Consider the following 23,807-nt stretch of genomic DNA (forward strand, 5'->3'; position numbering starts at 1 on the left):
GAGCGCCGCCTGCTTTCTGTTTCCCTGCACATATTATCAGAAGTCATTAAGGTTGCCAGGCCCACTTTGTTTTGGTTTCCTCTCTTGTGAAGCCGAGGGGGCGTCGTCACGGTCCTCAACGCGTCGGTCGGGTGATGAATAGCCCAGGAATTATGCTCTCCATGCTTCCTTCCGCCACATCTCTTCCCTTTCACCCCCCCCCCCCTCTCTCTCTCTTCCACCTTCATTCCTCTCCTCCCCTTTATCTCTCTCATCATCTGTCGCTCTTTCCCTTTATCTGTAGTTCCTCCATCTTCGCTTTCTCTCCCTTTCTCTCTCGCTCTCACTTCCTGTCGTCGTTGTCCCCCCCCCCCCCCCCCCCCCCCCCCACACACACACACACACACACACACACACACACACACACACACACACACACACACACACACACACACACACACACAGACACACACACACACGCACACACACACACACACACACACACTTCGGCTCACCTCCCCATGTGGTAGACACAGTATGAGGTGCTGTGTCTACCACATGGGGAGGTGAGCCCTCCCCAAGCCCTAAAAACAAGGCTCCGGACATCCCAAAACAAACTATAGTCAGGCTTCTACTTGGCCTAATTCCCAGAACCTGCACCTCACCTCTGCTAATTTTGATAGGTTGGAATGGCTTAGGTACAGCAACTTGCAATGGGCCTGGTCTACAAGATTCGCTACACTTCTAAGATACCCTGCATGTGTACCTCTCAAAATACTTCCTTAATGTCAACGAAGTCCATGATCACAACACCAGATGGAGTTCCACAAACCACGTTCAACCCAGATTCGGCTCCAACAAGGGGTTAAATTAATTTCGCTCCCATGCCACTAAAATGTGGAACGCCCTACCAACAGCCGTTAAGAAATGTGAATCCCTAGACTCCTTCAAAACCGCTCTCAAAGAGCACTTATGGACGGCTACAATTCGGCCCCTGTAAAAAAAGAAATCCCCCCCCTTTGTTCCATACTGTACACGTCTTTCCCTCTTTTTTCACTGTATATATGATGATTTCTTATTTTGCCTAGAAGTGTATTTGTACGTCTTTAAATGTTCTGATGAATTGAAAATGGAGGACCGTGATGTAAACAAGTCTTATGGTTTTATCCTCGGAGCAGATTTTGTATTGACTTGTACTTTCGTTGAACTGTACCAATTGTACAAACCATGTGAGTAAGAATTTCAATCAATCAATCGATTAATCAATCAATCAATCAATCAATCAATCCATCCTTCCACAGAGGAAGGCTGCTTGCATATCGTCGCTGTCGGGTGGAAACCTTGTATGTCCAAAACTGCTACTTTTCAGAAAATAGAAAGACATTTGCTGTTTTCCAATTTCCAATGCATCCAATGTAGTTATTATTTAGTCACAAGCTCTTATTAATTATTTCCATTGTCCACAGATACACTTAACCATTCTCACTTTGGAATTCCGCTTTCAATTAAAAAAAGAAAATAGCAGATATACAAGTTCACGCTGTGCGTTGTGAGCTTGCAGACTGACTATATGTGTGGTACTTATGTGTGACACTATAGTGTGCTATATAGAATTGAAGAAGTAGGACATTAACTTACAAAAGAAACGTAAAAAGTTGAAATACAGTACATATGGAGATACAAGACAGCACAGCCACGAATTCCATCTACAGCCAGACACAAGTCAGATGGTAGCGCTCGGTTTAATCTGCTCAACTCTGAGGAGGCAGGGAAGGAGGAGGGGGGTGGGGGGGGGGTGTATATGGATGGATGGTCATCAGTCTGGTTGATTCTACCAAATAATTTCTAACCCAGAGTGCTTTGCAGCTTGACAGATCTGCCAGGTTGGCCCACGCAACCAAGGTCACCACCTGTTTGAGAGGAGGGGGTGAGTCAACTATAAGTAGAGTTTAGGAGGCTCTTCTCTAGCCAAGAGAACCGCGCGTGTGTGTGTTTGTGTGTGTGTGTGTGTGTGTGTGTGTGTGTGTGTGTGTGTGTGTGTGTGTGTGTGTGTGTGTGTGTGTGTGTGTGTGTGTGTGTGTGTGTGTGTGTGTGTGTGTGTGTGTGTGTGTGTGTGTGTGTGTTGGGGGGAGGGGGATGTCTCCGGAGGGGCCGTCTGTCTGGTCATCTGTCTCCTCGTCTCTCTGCCTGTCAGTCTCTGGCTGCGCCCACGCTTTTGGGCCCGACAGACGTCCATCTTGCGTTCAGCAGCCAAAAGTGTCCTCGTCGGAGCTATATGTGGGACTGTCAGCTGTTAGCTGGCAAGGCCGAAGGTGGTTGAGGCCTTAAAGATAATTATTATAGTTTTTAACCTTTGTACATCCGGGGCGGAGACATTATTTGGTCTTTTCTAGACATGTACCATCGTTCTATTCCAGAACGCGATCACACCTGAGAGCTGCCCCACGTGACCACTTTAGGGTCAGTTAAGTGCGTTACTTGAGCATTTTGAGATTGTTTTCTGCGTCCATGTTTCACCAGCCAGTAAGGGGATTAAAATCTCCAACTTTCTGGCCACAGGCCCATTTGTCTGTCCTTAAGGTTGCCGTCACCCTCATGTCGTAGAATGTACTTACAGAGAGTGCCATTGTTGCCATCACCTCTTCTGAACTGTTTTCGTCAAAGACTGCAGCGGGTGTACACAATATGTTGGAACTTTTTAAAGCCATAACCTTCCTGAGATTAGGAGCCACTGATAGTAAATTAAAAAGCATGTAAACGAGACCCGGGCGGCTAGTGTAGCGGTCCAGGCACCTATAGGCTGCTAAGCCTGACAGCGTGTCACGGGTTTGACCCCCGATCCCGATGACCTCTGCTGGGTGTCATTCCCCATGTCCACCCCCCCACATACACACACACACACACACACACACACACACACACACACACACACACACACACACACACACACACACACACACACACACACACACACACACACACACACACACACACAGTGTTTGCCATGGGAGATAGCCGTCATCTGTGTGGGGTGTATTAAATAAACGGGGCAGATCAACCACTTCTCTGAACTGGTCACCTTAGCTTTATTATCAGGCAGACGGCTACCTTCCTTTTCATGGGTCAAGGAAATTATTATATTAGTTTATGGCTATCATCAGTTTCTTAAAAAAACTAATAATATATTTTTTAAAAACATATAACTTTCTCTCTCTACACACTGGAACATGTCAAATGTGCATGCGCATAAAATAAATCTAAAAAGTGAATTAGTCAGCAATACAAAGGCAGTGCAGCACTGTAAGAGGGACATAGCTTGTTATAGTTTGGTTTGCATATGTAATTGGATGGGAAATCATGGCAGCAATGAAGGCTCACAGGCCACAGGAGGAGAATTCTGGACAAGGTTCAAAAGTTTGTTATGCAGTCCAAGATCTTAGGTTGCATTGGAGTTATGAGTTTGTAAACAACATTCCTACCAGTTTGTCAGTGTAGCTTGGTTATTATATTGCTTGCCATTTGGGGGCTTCATCTGGTGCCAGTGGGTCAGTGACTTTGTGAATATGTGTTGCGTGTTAGTGTCGGAAATAAACAGATATTACAATGCTGTTGCAACAGACTATGGTTGAGTCTAAGTGCTGCTGCCTAAAGCATTTCAGGTCACACACGCACATCACAAACACGCACATCACAAACACGCACGCACATCACAAACACGCACGCACGCACGCACGCGCGCCGCGCGCGCACACACACACACACACACACACACACACACACACACACACACACACACACATAGATTAGCTGGGTCACAGATACAGTTTCTACTATAGATTGATTGAATAATTGAATAAACAAGCTATCGTCAAAAGCAATGGCATGTTGTTAACACTTTGAAGCTGTTGGTTTGGTTTGTTAAGAAGCATGGGTGAAATTCTTTGTTCAAATTCCCAGTCATTGGTGAATGTTTACATTTCAATGTGTAAAGACTTTTAAGTGATGTGCATGTCTAAGGTCTTGCATGTTTTTGCAAGATTTTATGTGACAAGATTTTATCCCACAATACATCTTAGTGGAACGCGTAGGGTACACCATAATGGTCACTATCGCAAACCATACACACCATCATGCAATGTGTTGAAAGGAAAACGTTCAGTATAGTACCTTACCGATAGAACTCCCTATAGGGAGTAATGAATGAGTGAGTGCCTTTGGACGCAGCATGTTAACAGGCATGTTTAGCAGCCAGGTCAGACCAGGGCACACTATATAACTTGCTCTGGAAATGGCCAGCAGCTGCTATGGTGCGCTGTGTTGGGTGACAGACAGTGGTCTGTGGTGGTGGGGGGTTTACAAGGCGGATACTGGAACCGTCCAGGTAGTAAAGCTCTTATTTACGCGCTGATCGTCTTAGAGGCCCGGTAGCTCGTCCATCTCTCTCAAATGGAGCTTAGCGGAGATTAGGCTGCCGTAGATCCTCTTTATTATATTTAGCCTGTCTAATCGTTGCATTAGAACAAGAGCATGTTGCACAGAATCATCCGCGCGTAGACACGGTTGTGTATGTTTGTGTACTGTTGAAGTATGTGTGTGTGACGACCGGGGTCAGTTTGTGCACCTGTGCACCGTGTTAATCAGGATTTTACAGTGCGGGTCTAGTTAACCACTTTAACCCTGGCATCAACCTTTTTTGTTTTGCGAGTTTAGAGAGCAGCTATTTTCGAATAGCTGATGTATAGGGCTAGGGACATTTATAGTCTCTATGTGTATCACTGGCTGCGTTTACATGGACAATATTTATTCCTTCAGAATTAATTCATTCCAAACAGAGATTCATACCCAACTGTTAACATGGAACCTGAATAAAAATAGCCTATTCCTCATTCATTTACAGCACTATTAAGGGCAGACATGTGTAAAACTCTCAGTAGCGTTCGGAATAACGTGTTTAGATTGTAAATGTATCTGATTCAAACGGTATATACCACCCCTTCAAACCCGAATGAAAATGAATTCGGGTCAGACCGGAATGGAATATTCTTTTCCAATTGAGGTGTTTACATGAGCATTTTGTATTCTGAATGAGCAATGACTCTGAATACAAGTGGAATATATCTGTCCATGTAAACGCAGCCACTGTGAGGGACTAGCTCTGTTGGCCTGCCTGGTGTTTTCACGGGCTGAAACGGCTGCAAAGGAGCTGATACGTCTTGAATAGGGGGTGTGCTGGATAGTACCTAGACTCAATAGCCATTTCCAGTTTGAAATTTCTATAACTGATGGGCACTGGGTGCTGGCAGACTGGCTTCAGTGTTGGCCCTCAGCCTGGCTTCTAACAGCCTGGCCTCCACTCACCAGCGCCACAGGAAGATAACTCAAATAGGTACCATCTTATCCTGTGTGCCACTTGAAAAGTATATCATTTAAAATTTGGACGGAGTTTACACTGTGTAGTTTTGTGCTGGTTTACAAACTGGCTCAGCCGAGCAGTGTATAGTATGGCAATTAACAGCAATAAGTCATGACGTAAAACAAAAACATAAAGGAGATTATTATTTTCACAGCAGCCAGGCCATCCTATATTTCTGCTGAGTATCAGGTCTTTGGAGAATGGGTTTCCCCCAGGGCTCTCTTGTGGGGGGGCCTATAGTGTCAGAACCTTGCAAACTCAAGTCCCCAGTGAGCTCCATTCAGCAAGGTTTAAAACGCACTAATCTGGGACATTAGCCTGAACCACGGACCAGCGCCTCCCATGGCCAACATTGTCAAACCAGGCAGCTGAGCAGGGTTACTTAAAGGCAGTAGGCCTTTAACTATTACGTAGCCTTAATACTGCTACTTCTGATACTACTGCTGCTACTACTACTGCTGCTGCTACTACTACTGCTACTTGCTGCTACAGTACTACTGCTACTGCTACCGCTACCGCTACCGCTACCGCTACTGCTACTGCTACTGCTACTGCTACTGCTACTGCTACTACTACTACTACTGCTGCTGCTGCTGCTGCTGCTACTACTACTACTTACTGCTGCTGCTGCTACTACTACTACTTACTGCTGCTGCTGCTACTACTACTACTTACTGCTGCTGCTGCTACTACTAATACTTACTGCTACTACTACTACTTACTGCTACTGCTACAGTACTACTGCTGCTGCTGCTACTACTACTACCTCTCCCCCCGAGTCCCCCCCCCCCCCCCCCCTGTCCCTCCCCCTCGTCTCTCACGTCTGTCTTGCACAAAATGAGTGCATGGGCTTAGGATGCCAATGTCAGATGAATGTGCTATGGCTAAGCCGGTATAAGTCCTCTCTTCATTTTTAAAAAGGGAGTTGGCCGCTTCTGAGCTCCTTCAGATGTTGAGTAAACTCTGTTTTCAAAAGAAGATATGGCAGAGAAGAAAAAAATGGCAGAGAAGGAAAAAAATAGAATAACTGAAAACGAATCACAGGAAGAGAAGATTTGACTAACAGACAATTTGAACATGCTCGCAACTTCAAAGTGCAAGGATTCTGTTTAGTTTATTTTTGGCCAAATTGAATTGTCCTGAAAATCCAGAGGTTCACTCATGTTCATCAGATAGGGGTCAGGGTGGGGTGAGGATCGGTCAGGCATCCCAGTTAAAAATAGTAAAAGTATTAAAAAAAAGGCTTTGTCTGGCAGGATGTGAGGCATGATGCAGCACGTGGATTAATGTCTACACTAAGACTATATCCTCATTGTGTTCATTGCCAGGGAGAGAGGGCTGGTACAATAGAGCTGTCAATACTGATGTGCTATGTGGAGAAGAGGAGAGAAAATACTGAGATGGCAGCAAAGTCTCCCAAGCTGTCAAGATGATTTAGATCTCCTTCCATTTCACTTGTCCTCTCTCTCTCTCTCTCTCTCTCTCTCTCTCTCTCTCACCCTCTCTCTCTCCATTCTGTCAGTAGTTTAAGGCCAATTAAGAGGAAAGCTGTGTTTGTTGAAGATGATGTGTCAGTATCCACAGTAACAAAGCATGTGCTTATCAGGCAGACCAGCACAGACACACGATGGAGTGAGAAAGAGGGGGGGCAGAGAGAGAGAGAGAGAGAGAGAGAAAGAGAGAGAGAGAGAGAGATCTGCTCCTATTTCAGAGTGCTCTGCTGTTGACGTCATATAGTTCTCTGATATCAGTCAATTTACGAGCGTCAGAGTAGATACTTGTGAACATTACCATTTTCATCATGAACACGATTATGACCTGTTTTGTAGATGTGTGTTGATTGAATACTGTATAGAGAGTGCCCAGATGTGGGTCGCGGACCAAATGTAATGGATCACGAGTGAACTGAATACCCCTTTATTTTGTGTTTCCTACATTTTTTTAATCCAAATATTTTCAAAATAAATCTACAAGCCCCTCCTATATTCAGCTATTAGTGTAGATTTTCGTCAAACATTAAATTCCCATTGACAATGAATGGAGAATTTACGCCATGATGTACGATGATTAGAGCGCCCCTCACTTCACACAGGGGTGATTTTCCATAAGGTAATAACTCAAGTAATTATCATTGTATTCTTCTTATTGTTGTTGTTGTTGTTGTTGTTGTTGTGGGCTTGGGCAGCGAGCCCACTATGTTATTTCCACTTTTATTCCCTTCTTATAACCCGCTCCCTGTGATGTCATGTGGGTCAACACATCATCAGACATCAAGTAGCTCCATTTATTCAGGAACATTATTTTCTCGTTATTATTATTATTATCATCACATATGGTAGGTGCTTTATCAATATAGTGACCCTGCCAATATACCAGATTACTGCTACCTGACAGAAGCAGCCAACGTTAATTAGAGGCATTCCATGCTAGCGTTCCTGACCTTTTCCGAGCCCAGTCCAACATGACTTCCACAGCCTGCATCATTAAACACCGATTGGGTGAGAGACAAACGCAACTGCCTCTCTCTCTCTTCGTCATAACCTAACCTCCCCTTCTATTGTCCCTGTTTCATTGTTTTTGTTTTTTTGTGTGTGTAAAGCAACCGACTGGTGTCATCCCTCCCACATCTTAAAAGGTCAAGCAAAGGTTGTCTCGTTTTATTCCATATTAATTAGTACCCTTCTCTAATTAGCCTCCACAGAATAGCCAGAAGACAATAGAAAGCGGAAACAATAGAAGAATGTATAAAAGAGGGAAGAGCGGCAGGGGGAGAGAAAAAAGAAAAGAAAACAGCAACAAAACCCAACCTCTCCAGCACTATCAGCTAAGCTAACAGCTAAAGGCCAGAGCCTATTGTCACTGAGACGATGGGTTCTCTCAGCATCAGCCTCCTGACTGGTGGAGATACACAGGGAAAACCACACACCCCCGCCGCCGGCCTCCATCTTGTCTCCTTTCAAACCTACTTTTGTCCTCCTTTCCCCACCACTATTGTTCAGTCATCTTTAGATGAGTCTCCCCAGGTGCCTCTCTCTCTCTCTCTCTCTCTCTCTCTCTCTCTCTCCCTCTCTCTCTCTCTATTTTTTATTTTTAATTTTTAGACAGAACATTGTTCAAGGCAGTCCTCTCTAAAAGTCATTATTTTGGTAAATGGAGGAGAGCCATATAGCACGTAGGTTTCACACTCCTTTCAATTAAGAGATACAGACAGACAATAAAGTGGATGAGGGCGAAAAACAGACTGGCACACACACACACACACACACACACACACACACACACACACACACACACACACACACAAGCGTGTGTGCGTGCGTCAGACCATTATTGTTTCTGACTTTCATTTTGCCATTCATTCATTCTTTTACTTATTTATAACAATATTTGTTTTCTCCATCTGTGTCATGCACATGTGCCTGGTAGTGAGAGAGAGAGCGAGAGAGAGAGCGAGAGAGAGAGAGAGAGAGAGAGAGAAGGGGGGATGGGCTCACTGTGACACTTTTAAATGAGGGTTTCTGTGTCACGGGACAAATTCAATTTCACTGTGATAACCATGTGGCTACAGTCATAGACATAGAAAGGTTCTGGGGCGTATACATACAAAAGTGAGAGAAGCTTCCATGTTGGTGCTTCACTAGCCTCGCATAGCCAGACAACTAGTGCGAGAGGCAACCGTCTGGCAATGCAAGACTAGTTCAAAGAAGCTTCCTTGTGCATCACTGAGTGATGGAAATGAGGCGCTGTGATTGGCCAGTAGTCACTTGAGTGGCAGCGTGGCGTAGTGTTCCTTCCGCACTTCCACCCTCACGTCCGATACACGTCGCTCCAATGAGCAGTGGTGGAAAAAGTGCTCAAATGTTTTACTTAAGTAAAAGTATAAATACTGCAATGTCCCGTATTAAAAATGTACTTGAGTAAAACTACAAAAGTATCGGCCTCAAATTGTACTTAAGTAGCTTGTAGGTCTGCTATTTTTGAAAAATCGTGAAAATCTGGCGCAAATCTTTGAATATATATTAAGCAAACGTTTTCAACTCAAAACTTTGCTTCTGGGGTGTCCCTGGAACAACATATTTTCAGATGGGGTCGGCGGCCAAATACAGATAATTCTGGGGGTCCTTGACATGAAAAAGGTTGAGAACCTTTCATAGAAACATGAGGATTTTCTGAAAACTGTCATGATTTAGAAGACATTTGTAGAATCGTCGTCGGGTTAAAGACGTAAAAGTACTCATTTGCAGAATGTCCCATTTCACAAGTTCAAAATGTGTACAAAATCTTTTGAAAATAGCCGATCTACAAGCTCACATGAGGGAATTTTCCACTCATTTAATTAATAAGGCCTATAAGTTCGGTTTTAGGTGATAAGGTGACCACCTAAAACCTGGTTAGTAAAGACAAGAGAGATGTGGGTGAGTCGCTTTACTCGCTTACCACTGCAGTGTTATGTTATTTTTTGGTGGTCACCTTATCACCTAAAACTGGAGTATATATATAGACCTATAAGTTTCAGAAATCATTTATTTAAAGACTTTTAAGCCTTGGACAAAGCCAACTTGGGTTTTGACAAATCAAGACAATAAACAAAAACAAAACAAAAAAATGTGCGCGCAATGAATAATATGAAAGCAGAAATAAAGGGCAGGGTACAACCATAGATATAAAATAATATAGATGCCTCATAGGCCGCTGCAGTTCATTGGAGCGACGTGTCTCCATTGAAGGCAGGAAGTCAAGCCCAAGCGCCATAGGGAAGCGCTGAAGGCACGCTGCGTCGCTGCCCAAGTGACGTCACTCATCCATGTCTCTCGCTCAACTGACTACTGGCGACTACTGGCGGCTGGCCAATCACTTGCATTACTTGTGCTCATGCTTCTGCAGCTTCGCAAGGAATCTTGGGAAAATTGTGCTTTCAATTTTGACATGCAGCCCAGAGCCGGAAGAGGCGTCTACCTATGTCTATGGGTACAACACTGTGTAGGCCATAGAGTATATAAAAGGATAGAGACTGAACTGGCGCGAAGCTCCGCCCCCCCAGCTATTCATGTCAGTGGAAGTTGCTCAGTGGCGTTTTGAAGCACCCGGAAGACTGCCGGAAGTACCGTCTCAGAACGTCTACTTCCGCATTTGACCACCAAATTTTGGTGGTCAAATGCGGAAGTGCAACCGAGCGCTCAATGTTAAAGCCCAGCTGCACGGGGTTTCCCGGTCATGAATCCACGGGTCCGCCTGTAGTCCCTCCTCCTACCACTAGGGCCGAGCGCCTCAACGTTGAATAGCCTCACTGGCCCCTTGGTGTAGGCCGACATATTGCTGAAACTACCCTCCCATAAATCATTGCGAATGACATTTACTTCCTCGAATGAGTGAACTACTTATAAATATAGCATTGACTTCCTATCTATCAACAGTTAAATTGTTTGCCTCATGCATGTACAGTGTTTTATTTTATTTTTATTTATTTTTCACCACAACACTTGTATTCCCCCTAGTAATCTTGGCAAATGGTATATTCCCACCAAGGTTCAAGGGCTAGGGCTAGGTCAGCACAGGTGCAATACATTATTGTTAATTAGCAAGGAGCCCGTGGCGCGCTTTTTTTTCAAGCAAGTGGCAGAGAGTTGTTTTGTTGTGTTGGTAAAATGAAAAGGAAGCAGACCTCCCTGAATGCGTTGGTGTTATTATGAACAATGGACCAAATTCTGGAATTAATGAAGTTGAATGGAAACATTGGAACAGGATGGAAATGGACGTCGCAACATTTGGACTTTATGCTGTTGCATTTCTATGATTCTGATTGAAGCCACATCGACCTGACGCTGCTGCGGTGGAAGTGTTTGAGTGACAGCTCACAGTCACAGCAGCGCATCACAGCCATCAGAAGAGGTGAGAAATTGCAATAGGTTCCTTCTGTGTATTTATTTGGTTGCTGTTTGAACACGGTTGGAACTTGGAAGTGCTGCCGCTTGTCCATTGGGGATCTGTTGTTTTTGGTTGTGGCTTGTGTTGTTGTGCGCGACTACTTTGCCTCATACATCATCTCATTTTGGCCAATCACAATTTGCGTCCTCACTTTTCTGTCTTCACTTTGTCCTAACACAAACATTGAATTCCATTGACAATGAATGGCCAGTTTTGAGTGTTTGTGTAAATACAAACATATTGTGTAAACACAAACATTGAAGACAAAAGTGAGGATGCAAATTGTGATTGGCCGGAATGAGATGATGTATGATAATAAGAGTGTGCTCATACTTACTTTGCTCAGCCAATCAAATCATCGCTAATGGAGACTGGAGTGACAGCCGGACACATGCGTGCTGAATTGACACCACTGAGGTGATCTCTCTGTATCTCCCTCTCTCTCTGGTACTCACACTCTCTCTGTATCTCCCTCTATTTCAGTCTCGCAAATACTATGGTTCTCCTATGGGTCTGTCATGCTGTTTGTCTCCCCTCCCCTCCCCCTCCCCTCCTCCTCCTCCTCCTCCCATCCCTCAGGTTGTAAGTCCTATAAAATGACTGTGGTCTCTGAACAGGAAAAGGACTTTGGCAACGCATGCGTCTCATTCCTTATTGTGGTGACCACCCAGCTGACCCGGCTGTGTTACTGGAACCGTAAGGGGTCCATTTGTACACTGAACGTTCAGGATATCACAGTGCACTCCCTCCCTCATATCCATCCATCTCTCTCTTGTTCTCATGCTCCTTCTCCAGTCTGTCTTTCTCTACATTCGTTCCTCTGTGTCTCAGTACATCAGTCTATATACTCTCTACATTCGTTCCTCTGTGTCTCTAGTACATCAGTCTATACTCTCAGTTACAAATGGATACGTTAACAACACTGAGGAATGTGTACAGTACCTTGAGCAAACACCCTGCAATCAAAGCCGCTGTCGTCAGCCGCCCCCTGTGGTCCTTCTAACCAACGGCTGTGGTTCAGGATTAGAAAGGGGCTGCAGTCACACAGCATGTGGTCTTGGCTGGAGTCTGGGAGGGTCAAATTAGAGGATTTACAAAGGGTGTTTTAGCCAGCAAGGTTCAAGTGCTGACTGCCACTAAGAGCTGAATTTCAAATCCCCCCCCCCCCCCTCCTCTCTCTCTGTCTCTCTGTCTCTGTCTGTCTCTCTCTCTCTCTCTCTCTCTCTCTCTCTCTCTCTCTCTCTCTCTCTCTCTCTCTCTCTCTCTCTCTCTCTCTCTCTCCATTCCTGCAATCCTGCATTCAGATAGCCTGACATGGCCAGTCTAATATCACTGGATCTTTTTTCCTGTGTCTGGTTTCCAGGCTAGCATTTAACCTTTACACAGTTCTCAATAGAGAGTATGCGCATGCTTAAAGCTTTAAGTGGCTTGATGAATCGGTTGAGAATATTTATTTATATTATTGTTTGATAATACTTTTTTAAGTGATGTGTGATTAAGACAGATTGGTGAACGACAGGGAAATGTAGGCAAAGCAGGACGTCGTCATTAGTTATGGTAGGCTAACCACAGCTCGTTTTGTTGATCTTATTTCGTAGTTCATGATCGAATGCTGGCCTGGAGCACGTCAACATTCCGTCTATTCTACAAACAAACATTTTGAAATGATTTTTATATTGTCTGCAGATCCATTTTTGGGAGAAAATTAATCTCGAAGCCTAGCAGACCGAGTCTGTAAATAGTATTCTCATTTTGTCATGATCCGAGGCATTGGGCCAGCTATAGTACTATCCAGTGAAAAGGAATTGCCGTGATTTGTTTTAATTTGATACAGAGCATCACTTTGTAAAAGTATAGCTGTGTGTTTTATGACTCCCGGGAGGGGAAATGTGCGGCTGTAACGTCCTGGCAGCTCTGCCTCTTCATAATATGGTGATGTGAGAGAATGAGATGAAACACATTGCAGTGATTCCAAGACATCCATCTAAACACTCATCTGAGTTCGCTGCGACAGAACCGGAGCTCTTATTCAAACAAGACATGAGCGACATTGTGACATTGCTCAAATCCATCTGCCTGTCTCTCTTCCAACTCTCTTCCAACGTCTCACTCTGTGTCTCTTTTTTTCTTTGTTAAACCCTTCTTTTACATGCTGTCTATTTTAAGTTTATCCCACTGCTCTATATTCTCCCCATACATCTTTCTATCTCTCTTTCTATCTAGTCTCTAGCCTCTCTCTCTCTCTCTCTCTCTCTCTCTCTCTCGATCACAATCATTTTTTTCTCCAGCAACTTCTTATCAGATTTCCAATTTGGAGAGATTACGCCAGTCAGGTCATCATTAATGGAACCCAAATGAGACTGAAGAGCCTCTCCTCTCTTTTCTTCCTCGTCCTTCTCTCCTCCTGTCTCACTCCACTCTCACGCCTCCCTCCATCACAGCTCAGTATTGAGCTGCCTGTGGCTGTGATACATGCACGGTGCAGTCACGTTATCACACACACACACGCACGCGCACACACACACACACACACACACACACGCAGGCAGGCAGGAATGGCTGAACAGTCAGTCGCTCAGCCCTCTCCATATGCGAACATAAACAGATAGACAGACACAATATGTGCACACAAACACACAAAATGCACATTAATCCAAGACCTCTTTGGTGGGGATGGATATTTCTCGCTTTGAGGGAAAATCCCCCCACACACACACACACACACACAGCGGGCCAGCACTCATCCACCCTCCCAACCCCCAACACACACACACACACACACACACACACACACACACACACACACACACACACACACACACACACACACACACACACACACACACACACACACACACACACACACACGCACAGTGTTTGCCATGGGAGATAGCCGTCATCTGTGTGGGGTGTATTTATTTCCTGCCTCTGAGTGCGAGTGAGAGTCCTGTGTGTTGACTCTATAATCCCTCCATTTGCCTTGGCCAGAGGCTGAGATCAGGGCCATTTTCCCCAAGGTTGTCATGCACAGCGCGCCGCACGGCTGACCTCCACCGCTAAAGAGGCCCAGGGTATCACAAGCAGCTGAGCTATTCTCTTAACGCAACCTGGGGTCTTCAGCGTTGTTCAGGTCAAGAACCCCTTAGCTGGGAGAGAGATGAAGCAGGGACCCCCCCCCCCCCCCTGACTGTATAGAACTGTGCAGATTAAACCTTTTCATATAATTCATAGATAGATTCATAGACTTAGCATTATCATCAATGTTGTATAAATGTTTTTTTTGGTAAAAGATTAAATATATAAGATAAATCTATGAATTCATGTTTTAGACATTTAGCCATTCTGCCTCAATATTAAACTCGACCATTGGCTCTGTACTTGGTTTGCTCTTTTTATCCCTTTACATCAAACCTCTGCCAAAAACTGCAGACCCCGAGCTCCCTGGTGAAGACCCTTTGACTCTTTCATATTGCAGCATTGAGGCTTTCTAAACCATATCATGAGGTTTGTTCAGAAAAGAGAACTCATTGAGACTGAAGGTTATTTATTTATTGATACAGTGAGAGTCATTGAAGTGAGAATGTGAAAAGCTAGTTGTTCTCAGGGTGCAAACGATAGAGGCCATAGAATGAATAGAGTTTTCAAGAGGCAGCTGCGTGGGTCAGGTGCGGAGACGAGAGAGAGCAATGATGGCAGCAGGAAAAAAATAATACATTGTGAAGGAAAGTCAAAGTTGTTTGAAAAAAGGCCACTTTTAGCATGCAAGGTTGGGATTAAGTGCTATATAAAGGACTTCAACAGAGATAAAGGAATGCAGGCTAGGGAGAGGAATGAGACAGACAGAGGAGAGAATGGAAAAAGGTGACTGCACCACTGTATGACCTCAGAGAAAGGGGAGAGAGTGAATGAAGTGTGTGTTCGGTGTGTATGTGGATCCATGTGTCGGTGATTTATCCTGACGTCTTCCTCAGGATTTCTTCACCGCTCTCGCTCTCACATTCTTTGCTGTTGCTTGGTTCCTAAATTTATGACCTGCATTTTACTGGAGAAAAGAGGTGAGAGATGCCAGGGAAGACGAGGGATGGGGGAGAGGTGGAGGAGCGAGGGCTTGAAGACGGGAAAGAGAAAATCAACTTAAGAGGCAGGAAATATGGGATGTTCAGACATCGGATAGCATTGTATTGGTAAAGGAAACGCTGTAAAGCCGTTGGGGCTTTGAATGCCTGCTCCAGATCATTACCCTGAATGTAACCTCACCAAACCCACACCTATCCTTAATTCAAATTAAATTAATTAAACTACACTAAATCTATGTCTAAATAAACTATAGCTATAGATAATAACTATATTTCAGTCAGGACAACTCAAGAATGGATGGAAATTTGGAATATATATTTATTTAATATAAATGATGAATTGAATCTGCTTTTTAGGTTCTCAGATCAAGCACATCAGTCCCAACCATAGGTACTCCGAATCCCCCGTACCTAAACAGCAGATCCAAAAACGACAGGTGGTAGCTGGGGTGGAGGAGGGTGAGCAGCAAATGTTTAGGCAGACAGCAGCGCAGCAGTATCAGTGTGTGCAGCAGCAAACAAGCAAGCAGATTGAGCAGTGCAGACTTCCAGTTAAAATAGCCGGTATGAAGATGGAATGAGTGTGTGTGATTGGATGAAGTGAATCATGTGAACGTGATGCTGAGGCGTCCCAATTAAAGGGCCAGCAGCGACTGCACTGAGGTTTCCTGACTGAACTTGCTCTGCCCAGGTCTGTGACAGGCGTGATGCTCATTACCATGATGTAATTCCCCCAAACTAAAATGGAATAGATTGTGGAGCGTCTGAGTATAATAGTGATTGGATATGTTTCATATTGATTGGTTACAGTGTGGTAAGGTTATGACGTCTGAGATGTGACTTTGAACGAAGTGGCATTCATGTTTTTGCCGTTTCTAATGGTGCTTTCACACAGTATTTCTCAAATGGGGGGTATATGTATTGTGTACACAGAGGTACTACAGGGGTGACAGATATTGTAAAATGGCTAATTTAATCACTGTAACGGATGTGCTTGGATTCAGAAATCAGGGAAAGGAGGTACTGAAGCCCCAAAAGATGATAAACTCTGTAACAGACCGTGGAGAGGACTCGTTCAGTAAGCGGTTAAATCTGCACACTGACTGAGAACATGGAGCTAATAAATAACTGAAAGAGATGAAGAAAACAGTGTCTGTGAAGGGGACGCACACATGAAGGACTTTTAATGTATTGCCCTAGGCCGAGACGGACGGGCGGACGGACAGACAGACAGACCTCATTTGCATGCTGTTCTGCTCAGCTCTGACCAGGCTCTCTCTTTCTCTCTCTATCTCTCTCTCTCTCTCTCTCTCTCCCTCTCCCTCACACCACAAAGCTTCACAGCACAGAAGAGAAAAGATTACTCTCGAGTTAAACAAGAAGCACAGATAGATGGATAGATAAATGGATGCAGGGGCTCCTTCTCCTCTCCTCCACCCAAACCCAATTCTCCATCTTCCTCTACATCTGGCTTTCTCTCTCAACCCCATACTCTCTGTCGATTACCAGTTGTTAATCCACAGGGTCTAGCCTTCCCCTTGGCTTCTGAGCTCAGCAATGTCCACACTAATCCCTTTCTCAGCCACACACACACACACACACACACACACACACACACACACACACACACACACACACACACACACACACACACACACACACAGAGCTAATCTCATGCTTATGCACTTCCACCACAGCACAGCACCACCATACACAGGCAAACTCCCACCTAAACACTCAAAACACACGGCTGCCTGCGTACAGCCCCTTCTGTCCTTACAACTGATATCGTGCATGTATCAACTCCCCGGCACACACAAACACACACACACACACACACACACACACACATACGTGCGCCCGCTCACATAGTGTGGCATTTTAGCGCCCTCCACATGCTACTTTCTCACTGGCTTCTGCTCCTGCATGGACCAGCTTACCGGTGACCAAATAAACAGCCGCAGTATACATTTTTTGCCCTGGTGGTGCTTCTTAAGGTGGCCTAAATTACAGTTTGAAAAGGTCAGAACAGAGCGTCGCTACAATATTATGAGTCAGTTAAAGACCAAGGCGGTTAAAGCCAGGGATTTGGGATGTCAAGAGTGAATTTAAGCAAAAGGAAAACCCCTCCAAATGCTCCACCTCCAAATGCTCCACCTTGTGTTGGAATTGGTTTCGCATTTCTCTTACTATATTTTCAGGAAGACGTGATCTTTTTTGTTGATTGCATACCGAAATCTCTCCATGTGTAGCGCTCTAAGCCACTGCTGGAACAGGGGGCTAGATTCTGATTTCCATTGTTGCAAAATCATATTTGAATTTTGATGATTTACTTTGGCTAGCGCTTGTATCCAGAATGACTTACAGTACAGTGAGTGATAGGGGCTCACATATGCAATAAAGGATTTGTCCTGTGGCCTTTCGTGTACAATGAGGTCTCTTGAATTGCAATTTTTTTCCTCCTTTGAAACCAAAAGATGGCTGGTCTGTTAATGATAGTGTAGAACACACAGCTCTGTACTGTCATGTATGTCACTTTGAACTGTGCTCAAGTTTCATGCAAGACACACCAAGTGCAGTAGTGCACCCCAACTTGGTCTGATATTCTTTCAAGTATATTAAAACATATTTCTGTCCTCACCTGGCCTGGATTACCTACATTCGAATTTAACTGTATTCTCTTAACGGAGATTGGGGGGAGGGGGCGGGGTTCTTGGTCCCAAGGCTGTGGAACATCTGGAAAATTATCTGCAGACTATTTTATAGATGCTAACCTATGCTAACACGTTGAGCTAACCACATCGCTATAGCATCTCAGCCAGCTTGCTGCATGCATGTCATGGAGCACTCTGATGTTTATGGTGCTCAGCTCAGCGCAGCACCTAAAACCTATTAGATTCTGTCAGAGAGATTTAAGCCTTTTATCAATAAGGTAACTCACCTTTTCCATTCCTCTTTTCCATTTTTTTTTTATTTCTGGAGTGACAAGTCACTTTCCGGATCCGAATCAGGATCCAGACCTTGTTTTTTATTAATCAGACGGTTACAGTGTAGACATATAGATGCAGCAAACGGTCGAGGCCATCAGACTCCAGATGTATTCATATAGATGCAGCAAACGGTCGAGGCCATCAGACTCCAGATGTATAGACATATAGATGCAGCAAACGGTCGAGGCCATCAGACTCCAGATGGATTGACATTTTTTGACATTTTTTTCCTTTTTGTTTTTTAATTCTCTCTTTCTTATACAGTAAATGTTATTATTTCTCTGTTCTATTCAAATCCGAATTCAAAGTAACCCCTTTCTTTCTGTTCCGAAAGGGATTTATTTTGGATTTGCATATTCCCTTGGACACACTTGTAGGTGACGGTGTGTGTGTGAGTATGGCAGGGTGTGGCAGGGTCTACTCAAGGGGGGGGGACGGTAGGAATGAGAAACTTTTCATTATGTTGAATAGAGGAAGGGAGCGCTGCCGTGGTCCTTTGTTTGTTGAACCTTCGTCATGGGACCCTGACGAAGGCTGAGTGCCGAAACGCGTTGGTCCTCTTTTTTGTAATGTTCTTTGCCAAATAAAAAGGCTTTTCTTCACCTCACTGGAACAGAGTGCCTTGGATCCTCTTCTTTATTGTTAAACTTTTCATTATCTTGAGGGGACTGGTTCAGGACGAGCGCCGATGTATGACTATTCATGGGGAAAAAAGCCGTATTGGTGAAAAGGGCCTTGACGTGTACCTGAGACAGGACAACAGAGACTCAATATGGTTGTGTTGTCATTGGCTGAGACAGACAGAGGACAGAGTCACTCAGCGCCCAGTCAGATGGACAGATAGAAGAGCATGAGTGGACAGAATAGCACTTGTTGCCTTGAGGACTCAAGAGACGTTGCCACGGGAGTCATTTCTGTCAACACACAGAGGAGAGAACGAGGGGGGGGGGGGGGGGTTCAGGGGTGCTAACAGCTGCACCTTTTATTGTTTTGTGGTTTTCTTTTGTGCGCTCCGAAGCCAACCTACCGGGCAACTTTGGTTTAACTTCCACTTGTTCCTTTTTGTCTAACCCGACGACACCCACCACGCCCATACCCCCCGTCGTGTTGAGTTGTAAAGTGGTAAAAAGGAAGGGAGCGTGTCGTCTGCGGTGGGATGTGCTTTTGTGAGTGTGTGTGTGTGTGTTTGTGTGTGTTTGGGGGGGGGGGGGGGGGCTGTTGCTCAGGAACAGACTTCTCTATATACGTGACAATGGAGGGCTGTCGGGGTGATGAATGAGGGGCAAGAAGCCCCGCCGATGAGCCCACCGCCAGTGCTCCCTGGACAGGCCAAGAGAGGAGTCGCCTGCCCCACCACAAGATGGATGGAGATGTTTTTATTTGGGGGGAGTGGGAGGGGGACCCAAAAGAAAGGTAGAAAAACACCTAAATGGATCACTAAAAGAAAGAATGGCCCTGCTGTGCCTTTTCGGTAGTAATGGTTTAAACAGCCAGTGAGGTGTCAGGGTTATCTAAGGTTGAGGTGGAGATTGGGTGGGGGCCGCCAGGTCAGTTTGGGTTGAGGGGTGGGGTAGGTGGGCAAGCCTGACCTTCCCTGTAAACGAACTATCTATCTATATCTCTCTCTCACACACACACACACACACACACACACACACACACACACACACACACACACACATGCGTTATCTTGCCTTATTCTTATTTGCATTGGATTTTGCATTTGAATACAGATGACACTGTGTGGCCACTGTTTCCCTGACTACCATGAAAGGCAAGATCATCAGTCTTCTAGTCTATCACCTCCACCAATTACTGTGTGTGTGTGTGTGTGTGTGTGCGTGTGTGCGTGTGTGCGTGTGTGCGCGTGTGCGCGTGTGTGCGTGTGTGCGTGCGTGCGCGTGCATGTGTGGACATGCGTGCATGTGAATATGTGCTTGTGTTTGCCAAGTCAAGAGGTTGGACTATTTTGTCATTGTTGACGATGCTCCAATCACATTCGTATCGTCCTGCATGTCTCTCACTGATAGGTCCCATGCTGACAACCAATGGCCAAGCAGTATCCTGTATAATCAGACATGGCAACCTGTATTTACATCTTTTTATTAGGCTGCCAGGGGCGCTTCATTGGATGTTTACCCGCCCGCGACATCCCATAATGGGCATTTACCCCAAATCCATGATCGGGCATGAAGGAAATTAATCAGAAATTCCATAAAATTGTGTTTGCCTACAATCAAAGGCGGTCCCCAGCCCAGGGATTGTGTAAACCATACATTAAGCCTAATTCAAATTCATTTAAGGTCTCTCAGCTGCAAAACAGGCTGCAAATCGAATCCCTGTGCAGAGGAAATTGCTTTAGCTGGCATCACTTAACATGCTTTACACAACGCGATGTACACACAGACCTGACGCAAAAGACACATGAACCGCGGCGTGCATGTGAACGCGTGCGCTGCGCACACGCTTGTGACGCGCACACGGACATGGACACACAGGTGATGTTCATCAATTGGTATATATGTACACAAGCTCTGTTATATACACTGTCACAAACACACATGCACTCTCTCATTCTGTGGCAAACCATACGCACGCGCACACACACTCTCACTCTCTCTCTCTTGCACCTCTCTGGCTGTGTCATTCTCAATTGTAATCTGCCTGTAAACGAAGCCTTCCTCTCCTCTGGGCTTGACAGATAGTGATTGCAGCACAGCCAAACAGGCCTTCTCTTTCAATTACACTGATAACTGTCAATATGCATGCTTCCCATTGCCTTCAGAAGCTGCATTCCCCAGCCAAGTTGGTTATTGCCTCTGCGCATCACTGCCACTGGAGCGCCCCTCCCCTCCCCCCCCCCTCTGACAGCTACTTTGGCTTGCAAAACAACATCCATGCTTTGTCTTCATTCTTTTGAGTGTATGTGACAAAAACAAACAACAAAAAGCCCCAGTCTCCACAACCCTAATAATGCCGAGATTCTTTTTGCGACTCTTCACTATGACTTCTGAAGTCAGCTTCTCTCAAGCTCTATTTCCCTGCAAGGACTTGTCGAGCAACAACACTCAAAGTGGATCCGAGGCATCTTATTTTGGCAACATGTTGCATTTATTAATGTGTAACTTTGCAGCAGTCTTTAAATGAGGATGTGAGGAGGAGGAGGGGGGGGGGGGGGGTGTTGTTGTTAGGGTGGTAACCTTGCAGATTGGTCTGAGACTATTAGCCTCTCATCCAGGGAGGCTTTCAGTGAGCGTGCCATTATTTAGCAGCTGCGGCAGTGAGCGGATGCATGCCCCCCAGCTCCCAGAACACAGTTGATGTTAATGTGCTTTAATAACTAAATGCACTGTCCTACTTGCTTTACACTGCATTAATGGGCATAAAAGATGCATGAGAGTGCGTGGGCGTGTTTGTGTTTTGAAATGGCAGGAGCTTGTGCGTGTAAGTGTCGTGTGTGTCCGTGTGTGTGCGTGTGTGCGCGCACGCATGCATGTGTGTGTGTGTGTGTGTGTGTGCGCGCGAGACAATCCTGATTCTGAATATAGCTCTATCTATATGTGGACTTTGTACTGTGATTAGCTTTTGTTCAAATACAGCTGTGGATGACTGCTGAGTGTTTTTTTGCATTTGCAAGTAGGTTACTGCATGTACCGGTAATATCAGTCAATGTGACCTTATTGCAGTGGTTCCCAAAGTGGGGTCCGGAGACCCCCAGGGGTCCTTGAGGGAGTTCCAGGGGGTACCCAGCTAAATGATGCTTAGGAACCAAATGGACCCTTATGGGTCTGTAAGTGTACAAATGGAACCACCACAAATGGTCCATTTGGTTCCATTTGTACACTCTCAGAGTTAAATTAACATTGATTTTACAATATAAATTGGGGTCCCAGAGATAGAAATGCCATTAAATGGGTGTCCGTATAGACTAATGCAGGTCAAACTGGGGGTCCTTGAAATTAAACTGGTTGAGAATCACTGCTAGAGCTGTATATATCTTCTCTTTTTGAGGTCCCTGGCATATCTTTTCAAATGAGGGTCCGTGGGCTAATTAGTGTCAATTTTGGGGTCCTTGACATGAAAACGTTTTGGAACCACTGCCTTATTGGGACATTTGACTAGTCGTCACTGTGATGGAAAGGGTCATTTTCAGGTATAAGATGATCATCATTACTAAGTCAGAACATCCTTCAGTAGAAGTTAAGGTTACATTTAGTAATAGTACGTATCCCTTCTTCATGGTAGCGCTGCTTAGCTTATACTACTATGCAGATCTGTCTCAGTTACGTCTCACTTTTTTTTTTTTCTCATCCATATGTGAATCAATGGCATGTTCTTTAGACAGATGCTAAGTTCACCTGGTATCCAAGTTTCCGCTGTTACAATTATCTTGTTTATTGACTAGAGCTCATACTCATCTTATTCTGATTTTGCACTAGTAAGTCACTCTGTCTGTATAAGCGTCTGCTAAATGCCATTGCATTCATTATATAGCAATAGATTCAGGGTTAGGGTTAGGTGTAATTACACTTTAGAGTTAAGACGTGCATGCGTGCATGCGTGCGTGCGTGCGTGCGTGCTCCTTTTCTGGTGGGATAAATGAGAGTGCATGTATATATGACAGGAGTGGCAACAGTAAATTGGAGGAAATAAGGACTACATATGTTAAAGCAGAACACACACACACACACACACACACACACACACACACACACACACACACACACACACACACACACACACACACACACACACACACACACACACACACAGTTTGTTTGGATACTTTAACAGTCTCAGCCAATCATCTTCAATCACCCTGACAGCTGAGTGTTTGCCACAGGGCAGCCAGCGAAGCACTTCCCCTAAAATGCATCAGAATAAAAAAGAAGACTTCATGTGTGTGTTTACATACTCAGTAAAACCAAGAGTGTTAATTTGACTCTTGAGTGCATCTTGATGGTAAAAACGCTTTTCAACTTTTATAATAAACTTGTTTAATGTTCTTGCTCTATTTAGTGTGTGTGTGTGTGTGTGTGTGTGTGTGTGTGTGTGTGTGTGTGTGTGTGTGTGTGTGTGTGTGTGTGTGTGTGTGTGTGTGTGTGTGTGTGTGTGTGTGTGTGTGTGTGTGTGTTGCACGTGCCCTCTGTGCATGCTAGAGGTGAGGTGTGGAATGAATTAATCTCTCATTAATTTAATAATTACACTTTTGCCTGAAGCCAGCAGTTGAATTTGTTAGGTTTCTTTTTACCCCTAGACATGACGCATAACATAGAATAACAGGCAGGTAGAATCAAACACAGGGGCTGCATTCAGCTTTACTGAATAGCTTTTTGTCCTTTTTAAAGCAGCAATCCAGAACAATTCCTTTATTAATAAAACTAGAGCGGTGCCCGTTGGGCACTGGCCTACTTGGAACGATGC

General features: G+C 44.8%; 1 protein-coding gene across 2 annotated transcripts in view; it reads left to right on the forward strand.

Moving 5' to 3' along the window:
• The first annotated feature begins 11,037 nt into the window (after window positions 1-11,037).
• The window catches only part of LOC306923957 (uncharacterized protein), a 210,427-nt gene continuing 197,657 nt past the window's right edge, over window positions 11,038-23,807 (forward strand). For both annotated transcript variants that reach the window (XR_013790115.1, XM_079502302.1), the window contains exon 1: window positions 11,038-11,281. The gene's annotated coding sequence lies outside the window, so the exon portion shown is untranslated. The remainder of the gene's footprint in view (window positions 11,282-23,807) is intronic.

The sequence above is a fragment of the Electrona antarctica genome (genome assembly GCF_951216825.1).
Source record: "Electrona antarctica genome assembly, chromosome: 1".
Classification (NCBI taxonomy): domain Eukaryota; kingdom Metazoa; phylum Chordata; class Actinopteri; order Myctophiformes; family Myctophidae; genus Electrona; species Electrona antarctica.